We start from the raw sequence: 12,473 nt of genomic DNA, 5'->3' as shown, positions 1-12,473 counted from the left end.
GATATGTGTAAAGTACTCCTCCTTTTTGTAGTGGTGTCTTCTTAATATCCAGGCCTTTGTAAATAAAGAACAGCCTGTGCATCTGATAGAAATCTCCAAGACGTGGTTTGCGATGCACAGTGACCTACAGGCTTTGGGAGCAAGGGGCTGAAGTGATTCCTTGGGTTTTGCCACCAAAGCAGGGAAGCCTTGGAAGGAGGAATGTGGCTCTGCAGCTGCTCATGAGGGGTGGAGGCTCTGAAAGAACAAGGTGGTTAGGGCTGCACTTTAGAAACTCAGTGGATGGGTCTTGTGAGAGGAAGGGAGACTTGACAGAGAGGTAGGCTGGATTTGGTTAAGTAGTTTTGTTTGTTTATTTAAGCAAGGACTGGAAGTTGATAAAAATGTGTACACTGATATGCCTTGGATATGAGCTGCTTTTCTCAAAGTTGCAGAGGGGAATGTGAGAGAGATGGGACCAGGACTTAGCAGATCTGAAATGTACGTATCCATCTGACCCATTCCTTTTGTGTGTTAGTGGCTTATGGAAGATGCTTGAATACAGTAATTGTAAATCCATTTGCATTATCTATTAGAGTAGTCTCTTAAAGATAGAGGATGAGGAATAACCCATTGTGGGGATTTTTCCTTCTTTTTTTCCTTTTTTTCTTTTTTTTTTTTTTTGCATTATGATGTTCTTCCTATAGGGTGAAAAAGATATTTCTCTAATGAACAGAAACTGCATGCAAAATTCACTGCATTTCCCATTCCTTACTTCTATTTTCCTTTTGTAAGTACAGAAACATAGGATTTACTCAAGCGGACAATAGGTAGGATAGTCCCTTTGTGAACTTTAAAATGGATGAAGTGAGAAAGAATTTCTAGGCTGATGATTACTGAGAAATAATTAACAAATCAAATTCACTATGGTTTAGTCCACAGTAGGATGTTACCTGGAACACAGTGCAGCTCCTCATACAGCATTTTGTGACCATGCTGAACTGAATTCTCAACGTTGCATCACAAAGGACTATTTGCTTACTACTTACTGTAGTAGTATTTCTTCCCACCTGGCTCACTACCTGCTTTACTCAAGGATCATTCTGAGTAGAGGTAGATGCTCCATACATGTTGGCAGATAGGCGAGAGTGCTGCTTTTTGTGGTGGAGGTTGTAAGAAAGTTGGTTACAATAATTGATTAGTTTTGAAGAGTCTGCCAAGGCTCTGGTGGAGGATCTTATATATGACTGAGCCTACTTGGATATGAATCATTATGGAGTGGACAGGTGCAGGTCACTACCCACATAAACAAAAGAGAGAAAATATACCTGGACCTGGCCTTGGGAATGAATCAGCACAAGGGACCACAAAGCATATAGCAGAAGACAAAGAAACTCAACAGGATTCTTGATCAGTGCCCTCATACGTGCTCAGGGCTGTGCTTTTGCAAGTGACATTGCCACCAGATCCAGGAGTGAATTTTTTTTTTCTCTCAGATGGTGCGCAGTGCCACAGCAGAGGCCTGAGGTAAATGGGTTTAAAAAAAAACTAAACAAAAACAAACCAGTAAAAAAAAAAAAGTAGCCTCACCTATACCATAGTGTCCTCCTGGCCTGGGTCTGCTGCAAAGCACTGTGTCTCCTCAGCTGTGAACAATACCCAAGAAACGGCTACAGGATCCTGTGGAGGCTGGAGGAGGAAATTGATCTGGTAAGTATTGCATGCTCCATTGCACAATAACTTCACAGGAGGGTTTAAACTACTTTTTCTGGAGCACCACTCCATCACTCAGGTAGCAGCCTTTCCCTTGCCATTTAACTTAGTCATTCTCAGACTAATGTCAGACTCCTGTCTTACTGATCTTCTGTGGGCTCCTCATCCACACACATGTGCCCTCACTAACCACCCCCAAATTTCTGCACTCCAGCTACTGTCCCTCCATCCTTTCATTTCTCTTACTCTTTCATCCAGAGTATCAGCCTTTACTGTCAGTATCCCCCAGCCCTCTCCCTGACCTTTGCTAAGCTAGCCTGGCTTACTTACCAGTCCAGCTCGACCGAAGGACTCCTCAGAAACTTTACTGTATCAGCTCCCTGATCCCTCCCATGTGTTCTCCTTCCCCTTGTTCTCTGTGCTTTTGTACCCTCTGTGTAAAGGACTCATTTCATGAGGAATAGCATTAAGTTATCTTAGCTGCCCAGATCAGTTATCCTCACCATCCAAATCTTTGCAACTCTGTCCCATACCTACTTTACCCTGTTTGGAAAGCCTGGAGATCTCCAGAAAGAGAGTGCTGACCCTGCTCCATCGTGTCACCATGGAGCTCACTGCCTGCTCCCTGCCTTGGGGGCCCTGAGGCTATGGGGAAGGCAGGAAGCCGCCCAGCCCAGTTAGACACAGCAAGGAGCTACCTGTCCCAGCTGAGTTGAAACCATGGCATTGCTCACCTCCATACCCCCTAGAGCTCTGCTCCTCATGTTGGGTGCAAGGGGAGATAGTTTGAAGGCAGGAGGGAGCCATGTGTTTGGGGATGTGCACAGATAGAGAGAATGGAAGGTGTTGTATGGGACTGCTTCCTGCTGATGCTGCCGGCACCCCTGCCTGTGTGACATTCTTCAGCTTAACAAGTGTTGGTCTGCCTTCCTCCCAGCCAGTGACTGTCACAGCTGTGCTGCTGACTCATGTTTTGTAGTTTGTCCAGTACCTGACTCTGCAATTGCAAGAGCTCTCGATCACACTTTTTGATGCTTTTGCATTCTTTTTTCTTCATTCTTGTTCCCCTCAGTGAAATGTCATCTTCTGATCAGTCCTACTTTAAAGCTTTAATGATATCTTTGCTGTGCCAAATCCCAGACATGATTCACACTTTTCTGCCTCCTTTCTCTACTGATTTGATCTCTCATTTCCTCCTTGCTAATCACAGCCTTCTCCAGCTTTGGTTATGCTGCCCCCCTGCTCCAGACCTTAGTCATGTTCAGAGTGTTTATTCATCCTAGAGCAGTCTCAAATACAAAGCTGTGCTGTTGCGGAGTTTCATTACAGAGCTCAATCTTCATTCCGGATGAAGTACACAAAGAATTTTGAACTGTGTTGCTGTTCTAAATCTTCTGTGTAGTAGAATGAGTTTATGTAGATCTAAAAGCTGCAACAGAAATTTCTTAATTTCACAGTGTATTTTACAGTAATTTTCAGGAACAATAAAAAGAGTAAAAATAGTGTGTAAGAGGGAGGTTTGACATAAAAAATGCAAGTAAAGGAAGTGTCGGGCTGTTGATTTTTGGGATTTTTTTTTTTGCTCCTCTAAGGAAATTCTCCTTTAACATTCCTGGATGAAGCTTATTGATAGGTAACCTTGCAGTGCATTATCACAGTTTGCCTGTTGTCTTTATAAATGAGATCCTTAAATCTCCCAGGAATTTGTTAGGGAGTGCCATCCTTCAGCATAAGGACAGCTAGTTTCCCATGTATGCAGTTAAATATATGTGTTAGTTTTTTCTTTAAAAGCAAAACAAAAACCCAACAAACAACCAAAAGGAGAATCCTTTATACTCAAATTCCCTATCCCACAGTGTCTGACCATTTCAAGTTTTGGAACAATAGCAACCAACTTACCCCATTACGTATGTCTCAGAAAAGCCTACAACAACACATGTAGTATGTGGAAGTAATTTGGAAAGCATCTTGCAGTTTCGAAGGGCACACGGTGAAGAGAAACTGGAAGAAAAGAATCTAAATGTGGTCATGAGGGAAGAAACTAGTTAGCAGTATTAAAATAGACTTCGTAATGAGTGGAGTGACTAGTAACATCTTTATTTTTTCTGATTTCTCTTAGCACATAAAAAAGCTGCAGTCCATATGAAGAGGGGAATTAGTAGCTAAAAGATAGCCATCAGATTTCAGAAGATAAACAAAAGGTGGATCTGAACCTTGAAATTGCCAGCTCAGAAAAGACAGAGTGGTGACAGGAGGGTTTCCTGGAGAATCCCCAGAAGATTGTGATGGATTATGCATTTCTGGAAGGGGGACAAGAAACAGGCAGTACAAAGGTGCTAAACCTAAACAGTTGTAACAAAACACTGGTCAAGCATTTTATCTCCAACACCCTGCAAAACATAGAAGGTATTTCAGATTGACACCACTATGTCAGTTGAGCTAAAATGTTTCCTGACTACTCTGATTCTTGTGTGTGCCTTCTAGAGGAGCACTGTGCAAGACTTGCTTTGTTTTTAAGGTCATTATTTTTCACTGAAAAAAATCACCATCATCTAAATCAGTAAATAAATTCATTTGTCTGAACACCTGTCTGAAAAAATAATTGAACACACAACTGTTGTAAAAGTAATTTCTTCACAACTTTTTAAGAATAAAATTAAACTAAGCTTACCTTTTTGATTGCAAACTTTTTGCTAGCCTAGAGCTCTTTTCCCACAGCGTGAAAGGAGCTCAAGCGCCTTGTTGGAGAGTACTTTAGAGGAAGACATTCTCTGGGATTCACAAAAGTATCTCTATTTCATGTTTCCATCTGCCCTCCAGGATTTTTTCCCATAATGTGCATGAAACATTGATGCATACCACACAGTCATAAGACTATTTTTATTCCATCTTTTTTGTCACCATCTTCCTTCCACCTTTCTGGAAGCCTGCCCTACTAGCAGTTTGCAGCTGTTCAAGGCAAAGTCTTGCATGTGTTTTTCTCACATCACTTAATGTAGGCTTGAAATCAGAGAGGCAGAGTCTACTAAGTTGTTTTAAAACAAGAAAGCTTATAAGTGGCCTGGTGTCTTAGACTGTGGAGAATAAAATTTAAGTCTCAGGACATCAGGGTCTTTCATCGTAGATCACCCAGTGTTGGCGAATTACTTACTGTGGTAAACTGTGTCCAGCAAGACTGAGAAAGTGTTAAGGCAGTGTGTTTGGAGGTGGAGCTGGGACAGAGTAGGGCAACACTATACATTTCACAACCTGTTTCTGTGACAGCAGGGAACCCTATCCCTGTCCCTTGACATGACACGAAGAAACCTTGTGCTGCTGTCAGCCTTCCTGACTTGGTTGTCCTGCCAATAACGAGATAATTACCTTGTGATTTAATGGTAAAGTTGTTCGGTGATCACATTGTTTCGACATTTCATCAGGCTGACAAGAGCTCCCAAAATGGTTTTCTGTTGGTGCAGCTCCAGGACAAAATCTGTCTGGACTTCTAGCAGATTCTGGCTTTGCTGCCTGAAACTGATCCAGTCGTTGCTGCCGGTCACCTGAATCCAAATACTGTAATTCAGGTGACTATTCCAGATACTAACTGCCTGCCTTATCTCCCACTGCAATGTTCAGTTGTGTAGCTCTAAATTATGCATGACTGCTTTTAGTTGTTCACTAATCTGGCATCGAATCTCAGAATTCTTATGCATTGAGATGTGCATCCCAAATTACATTGCACGGCATCAAGGTGCTCTGGAGCAGAATACTTAACATGGGAAATGGGAAGAAATGCAGAGCTATGTACTTACCTTGTTCACAAGGATGCTCTCATAGCAGCAGGGCTTGTGTGGGCTCTGAGAAGCCACTCTAGTCAGAGTAAGCTGTTTAGGTGTGTGCTAACAGCATTGCTCAAAGCTTGTACAGAGTCAGAATGAACAGAATCAGAAATACATTCGGTGTCTGTGCTGTGCAGCTTCAGAAAGGCTCACTAGTACAGCTTTGAAGAGGGATTTGCTTTGGTATTACCTTAAGTATTCTGCTTTTCCAGTTAACCTTCCCTAAGGCTTTTGTGTTTTAGCTCATAAGGTCATTGATACCGTCATCCAGCATTGCAGTTGTAGCAGTAGTAGCAAAAGCAATTGTGGCTAAATATAACACATTCTATTTATTCTAAAGCTACAATAATCTATGAAGTTTATTCTTTTCAGATAGGGCAGCAGTTCCTTGACTGTAGGTTGTATTGGAAGTGACTGCTTGAAAATCGGTCACTCTTTCTTACTTGTTGCCTTTCTTTGAGGGCTGGGATAGGAGGCAGAGGATCAGCAGAGCAGGCAGGATCAGCATTTTAGTTGGAATAGCTCCAATAAATAATATGGTTAAAAAAAAATCCAAGGTTGCAAAAAAGCAGTCACATTGCTTTGTCACATTGCCCCCAGGCAATGTTGTTTAGGCGGTGTGACTCAGGGCAGGACTGGACTACTGCTACAAGCTTTGCACTACTGCATGGTTGCCACCTATACCCAGGATGTGTTGTTAATGTAGTGGGGAGACTACCCTGTCTCTCAGTCACTTTATATCTGTCCTGCATGAGTTGTCTTTTTTTTCGGAAATTTATCTTTCCAACCATCTAGTGTAGCATCATGAGGGAAATCGGCTCCTGTGAAAGGCCTTGTCCTAGCACAGTCCTTGCAGCTTCTATGAGGTATTCAGATTTTTTTCAACCACCAACTTGCCCCTTTTAATTGAGCTTTTGTTAACTAGCTGGACTAGAGCACCAGAAACGCTTTTACTTGAATGATAGCTGAAACTGTTAAAAATATCTTTAGTTATGATTTGTTAGGTGGCTGCCTCAAAGAGCAAAACTTGTAACACCTATCCAATCTATTTGTGCTCCGCAACCTAATTATGTTATGTCTAAATGGTACATGCTCAAGTATTCAGGTTCAGAAAAATCTTCTGAAATGCAAGTATGGCAAATCATGGTTTCAGGGGTAGTCTAGGCCAGTTGGGCCTGTACCAGGCAAATCTGAGCTCTGTATTTGGTTGGTAGATGCTGTCATAAAGCATAGAATTGGTTGCCAACTGCATAGGAATGATAATTTCAGAAGAGTCAAAGTTCCTTCCATTTGTGAGGAAGTCCTGTCCTGGGGAATTGAAGTTCCTGGGAGACATCAGTAAGAAGTAAAGATGATCTGGTTCAAAAATCAAAGTGAACTTTATCAAAAAGACTTTTTAAGGAAACTAAGATGATGTAAGAGGGGAGGTCTTTGCACAGGTAAATGACAGTTTAAGAGGTACAACCAAAAAGGTAGAAGGTCAGTTCTCAGTTAAAGGAGGGTCCCAGTTAAGTTCCACAGGGATCTGTGGAGCATGTTCATGAATGATATCAGTAAGGGGATGAGCAGTTGGATTAACAACTTTGTTGTGAAGAAAAGAGCTAGCTATGGAGAGCACTGGAAGGACATTAAAGTGTTGAGGACTGTGCAACAAAATGTGGGATAAGATTCAGTGTAGATAAATTATGATGATAACTAAGAAGCATAACTGGGTAGAACAATTCCCATTATATATTAGATTATGAGCTTGAGCTGAGTATTACCATTGAGGAGTAAGATTTGGGAATTGTGTTTGATGATCCCATGAGAGCATGAACTCATTGGTCACCAAAACACAATCCAAATATTAGAGTAAAACTGTACATAATAGATTTTGAGAATGGTATTGCAAGAGTGTGTGTTCAAGTTGCTTCCAAGTGCTGTGTGTATTTTTGGAGCCTTCGAAGGTTTATTAGAACTGGAAGTAGGTTAAAGAAGGTCAGTAAGGATGATGAGCTACATGGAGTGGCTTCCATTAAAGAGAATTTCTGTACATTGGAGCATTGGTCTGGGAAAGTAATTAATTGAGGGCAGTGTTGTGGATATCTGCAAAGGAAGGAAGATTAAGACTAACCACTACCTTTTAAAACAAAAGCACGCACAGCTAGGAGGGAAGGCAGATTCAGGGCCTTCAAAAAGAAGAGGTTCTCCATGAAATCAGTGGAGACACCTGTGGGATGACTTGTCAAACATATGTTGTAGATATTATAAAAAGTTTGTGGTTTCCAGGAGAATCGTGGACTATTGCTTGGAGGGGCAGTGTGTTCCAAGTTGCTAAACAGAAACCACATATGGTACAGAAATTCCCCAGCATCAAAGGAGTGGGTGGTCTGAAGAGAATCAGAGAAATATCACATGTATGTGACCTGTTCTGTACTTTTAGCTATTACTGAAGATAGAATACTGGCCTAGATGTAGTGTTAATCTTGCCCGTACATTTGCCGTTCATTTTAAGGTGTCTTGTGACAAAGGAAAATACTTTTCCTTAAAAATACCAAATTAGTTCCTGACCATATTAGTATATAATCTCATGCACCTTTAGGTTGTGTGTTTGTGCTTGCATGTGCATCTACAAGATTTGCATTTTATTATAAAAATAGCATGGGCCTATATGCAGATTAAAGAGACCAAAGTTTGTTTTCACAAAAGCCTCATCACTTTAGAAATGGGTGCAGATTATTCTTGAGGAAGAGGGCTGGTGGTGGTGGTGGTGTGATTCCAAAACACATGAAAACACTTGCACAGGTTTTAAAAATTCTAACAGAAATTACACTAACAGTGTTATTTGTATCACAGTCTCTCCAAAGTTTTTCTAAAAACATCTATGCAGTGCCATAGAGATTCTTAAAAAGTCCATAAAACCACAATCATCAAATGGGTTAGCTCCAGGCAGCTCTTGTTTCCTTTAATTTAGTATATAACCAGGAATCCTTTGGAACATTTAGCAACCAAAACTGAGCTCTCAAGATTTAAAGTGGACCTAAGTAATCTGAAACATGGAATGCCCACAAAGAGGTGCTGGATGGTATTGTGATTCTTTTTTTTTCCTTTAAATTACAGACTATTAGGTCATGCTAAAATAAACATTAGTAAGTTCATGTTCTACTTTTCCAGAAACTTCAGGGGAAAAAAAAGGGCAAGCATGATAGAATTTTTGTTTTATATTCTGAAAAAAAAAAGTTATGTAATCCTCTTTCTAGTGTAGCATATTATAAGAATGAGTTACTTTCTAAAATTAAAAAGCTGGTTGTCAAAATGTCATTACTAGGACAGCTCTTAGAATTGCATAGAATTATGACAATGAAAAAAACATATTAAACTTAATAGTCATAGCTGTATAAATACCTATTTTTTGTATGATGGTTACTGTCCCATAGGAAATCTAGTGGGTTTTTTCCTCCAAGTGCTTACTTTATTAATTAATTAATAAAAGATATGTATATTTAACAGATGTTTACTCCTGAAATCTGTGTATTCGCTGCCCACAAGAAATGTGTCTAATAATTTTAGTGCGTTTGTTTCCATTGCTACCCAAATTTCAGACTGGTTTGAAGAGATTGGGATTTTTTTTCTTCTCAACCACCTGCCATTTCTGTAGGTTTCTCTGTTTCGTTGATGTTTAAAAAAACCCAAACAAACAGTAAAGCCTTAAATAAAATCTAGTATTGATGAATCTTGTATTTTTCTATCTTCTGTATTATATTCTTTGCAGCATAATGATCATTCTGCACACAGTAGATATTAGTAATGTGCTGTTACTAGCAGTAGACTACAATTGTTTGCCTGGTTTTAGTTTCAGTGGTTTTGTTATTTCATTGTGTTCTAGATGTTAGGCTATTTCCCTGAGGGGTAAACTCTTATGTGTTATTATCTCTAAGTCATTCTTATGTTTATATCTAAGATCACTGGAGAGATATTTTCACTGTTTTGCCCACATCATTCCATTTTCCTGCAGCAGCTTTTACAGGGTGGTTCTCCTACTGCATGCCTAGATTTGGGGATTTGGTTGTGTCTTCCTGCAGCCTGTGCATGCTGTCACTGCTGTCCACTACTCTCCCTCAGCCACCTCTCTACACTGTGGGCTAGAGCTTGAATCCTTGGAGCAGGATTTCCCTGAATTGAGCTGAGTGCTTTAAGCAGGTCCTGAAGTTCAAGACAAGATAAATACAGCCTTGTATATATTTTTTTTAAAAACCCACACAGCAAAACTATATGTTCTTTTGTGATTAGTTTGCATGTATGTGTGTACTCCCTTTACATGAAGTACCACTGTACCACAGGGCCAGTGCCTACATCTTTGAATGGTTATTTGCAGTAACTGTTGTCTGAAAACGCAGAAGGCCGAGTGGCATCACCTGCTTCCCAGTGCCATCTCGTCCCGCTGGGGCCTCAGCCTCAGTGTTGTACCCCTTTGTCTTTTGACACCTGTCTGTCATCTTATGAGAGAAGAGGAGCTGTAAATGCCTGGCTGATTCCCAGCTGCTCTCAGGTAGGGTACCTGCCAGCTCTCCCTCTCACTACCAGCCATACAAAAGGCCAAAGTGCCAGAGACAGAGCTCTGGGGGCCAAAATCTGTCCCTCCTGCTATTTGGCAGTGCCTTATTTTTAGACAGTTGTGCCAGGTGTCTGTACATGTTGCTTGCTGTTAAAGTCTCTTCCAAGTAACACAAAAAAGCAGACAGAAAATTCAATTTCACTTTATGAAAATGCAGGTGTGAGCCTCTCCTGGCCTAGTCAGACTTCATGGCCAAACTCACTTTCTGGTTGCCTTACCCTAGCAGTGCCCATACTTCCTCCTTTCTGTCCTCCAGCATCAATGCGTCACCTTGAGTTTCCAGATGTAGAACCACAGAGAAACCTTCATTGCCCTTTCCCTCTCCATCCCAGTTCAGCCAAGAACAAATGGAGCAGGATCAGCATCTTCCAACCAAAGCCAGGATTCTCTTTCTAAATATAGGCAAAGGTGAGCAGGCTCCCTCAGCAGTCTCTTTTAAAAAGTTACATGCTGTTCAAATAAATGCAGATCAAATGGCCTGCCAAGCACAGACAGGGATGTAGACCCCTAAATCAGTCAGAAGATTTGATTTTAATTCAATCTGGAGAAAGGTACCCCTAAAATAATCAATACTTCAACATCCTCGCATGGATTTTTCTTACCTGCTTGACTGTTTTCATTGGTGGGAACAGCTTCTCCATCTGAGATCCTCCCTTATGGAAAGTTAATTCTCTCTAGGAGGGACCTCTGAAAGTCACAGGTGGGAAGCTGGATCTTCTGCTGCCTGCAGCTACTCTGAGTTGAAGCTTTTGCTGGAAAAAATCTGGTGTTTTTTACAGAGCCAGTCAGACCTCCTGCTCTGTCTCTGAGGCCCATACAAGTGTGCAGTAGGCACGTTGATCCTTGTTGATCCAGGAAGGGTGTCTGAGCCTTGCAGGGCTGCAGGTCCTGGCATGCTGTCCTGGAGCAGTGCAGGCACTTTGCTGCTTCTGCCCTCAGCCCCTTCCAACAGCTATATCAGCAGGAGGATTAAGTCTGCTCCCCCACAAGCTGGAACTGCCTAGTCAGAGGCTTGTGTGCAAGCCCACAGCACAGGAAAAGCCAGAGAAGGCGACATGGTGCTCCTTGTCTGGTTGCCTTAACGTGGGGTTAGATTCCTTCATCTTCAGGAGCTCTGGCAACATTTGTGCCACTTTAAGAGCCCCAGCTGAAGGGGGTGAGGTTTGTAGTTGGAGTCATAGAACAGTTTGGGTTGGAAGGTACTTTAAAGATCATCTAGATCACCAGCCCTCATGCCACGGGCAGGGACAACTTTAACTAGACCAAGTTGCTCAAAGCTCCATTCAACCTGTCCCCTTGAACACTTCCAAAGATGGGGCATCCACAGCTTCTCTGGGCAACCTGTTCCATTGATTGCCTCTCCACAAATGGAGGTGCTGTCTGACAGTCATTTTGGCTCTTCTGAGCCACAGTGAGTGGCTTCATCAGCTGTCTCTTGATGATGATTTCACCAACTCAGCTTCCCCAGCTATCCCTGATTGCTTCAACAGAGCAGATTTCATTTGTCAGTAGTTTTTAGTCAGGTGCTTTGTAGACTATTAGCCACCTGGTACAGAAAAGAGGAAAAATCATTACTTAGGCTGTGGTAATGGCAGCTCTTCCAGGTACACGGGCAGTAGAGGCACCAAAAGTAATCCATTGTCCTTTACTCCGAATGGGTCTTTACTGTTGGCAAACCCAAGAGAGATTGGACTGGGGCATCCTGAGACTGGTTTGCTCCCTTACCACCCTAAGCAGCAGCAAGTCCTTGCTTCCTTAGGTTGCACTTGTCCATCCTCTTTTTTCCTCAACTAGGATGCCAGTTGGCATTTCAGCTTTCCAAACCTCACGCCACAGTTCCAGCTAGGACATCAGCTCTTGCCCGTGTATTTCTCTCCCATGTCCCTGCTCCCTTTTATCAGCCACATCAAACCTGGCCAGCTCAATTCACACCATACCTAAACCCCTGAGGTGGGAGCACAGGTGTGGGAGCAGCAGGGGTGAGGGAAGCAGCGCGTTGACGGCAGTGGCGCGTGCGACTGGATTTGTGCCACGCTGGGAGTGAGGAGCAGAGGTGGGAGCTGCCACTGCTGCTGGCCATGCTAGGTGGGGCAGTGGTGAGCATGGCACTGCTGGGGAGTCCTTTGCCTCGTGCAGAGCTGGGAGGGTTCACAGGCACAGCCTGGATGGACATAACTGACTTCAGAGGACTTGGTCCTGTCCGTGTGAGTACGTGCTCACCTGGGATCTGTGCAGACAGCACTTCTTAAAGAATCACACTTTCCATAGGGTAAGTAACTGCTTTCCATTTTGTTTCCTTAAAGAAATATTTAAAACCCACGATGACTCTAATGCTTTTAACTCCTTACTGAGTTCTGCCATTTATGGTT

The 12,473-nt window shown here is 42.3% G+C and overlaps 1 protein-coding gene across 5 annotated transcripts in view; it reads left to right on the top strand.

The window, feature by feature from the left end:
* Positions 1-12,473, top strand: part of PLAG1 (PLAG1 zinc finger) — a 52,621-nt gene that overhangs the window by 25,765 nt on the left and 14,383 nt on the right. The window contains exon 1 of one of the 5 annotated variants that reach the window (XM_062489133.1): positions 12,324-12,373. The exons of the other annotated variants lie outside the window; for them this stretch is intronic. The gene's annotated coding sequence lies outside the window, so the exon portion shown is untranslated. Of the gene's footprint in view, positions 1-12,323; positions 12,374-12,473 lie in introns of those variants that run through there. 5 annotated transcript variants of the gene reach the window in all.

This window comes from Cinclus cinclus, chromosome 1 (assembly GCF_963662255.1).
Source record: "Cinclus cinclus chromosome 1, bCinCin1.1, whole genome shotgun sequence".
Taxonomy (NCBI): domain Eukaryota; kingdom Metazoa; phylum Chordata; class Aves; order Passeriformes; family Cinclidae; genus Cinclus; species Cinclus cinclus.
The sequence above is the reverse complement of the archived record's forward strand: the minus strand, read 5'-3'. Positions and strand labels throughout refer to the sequence as shown.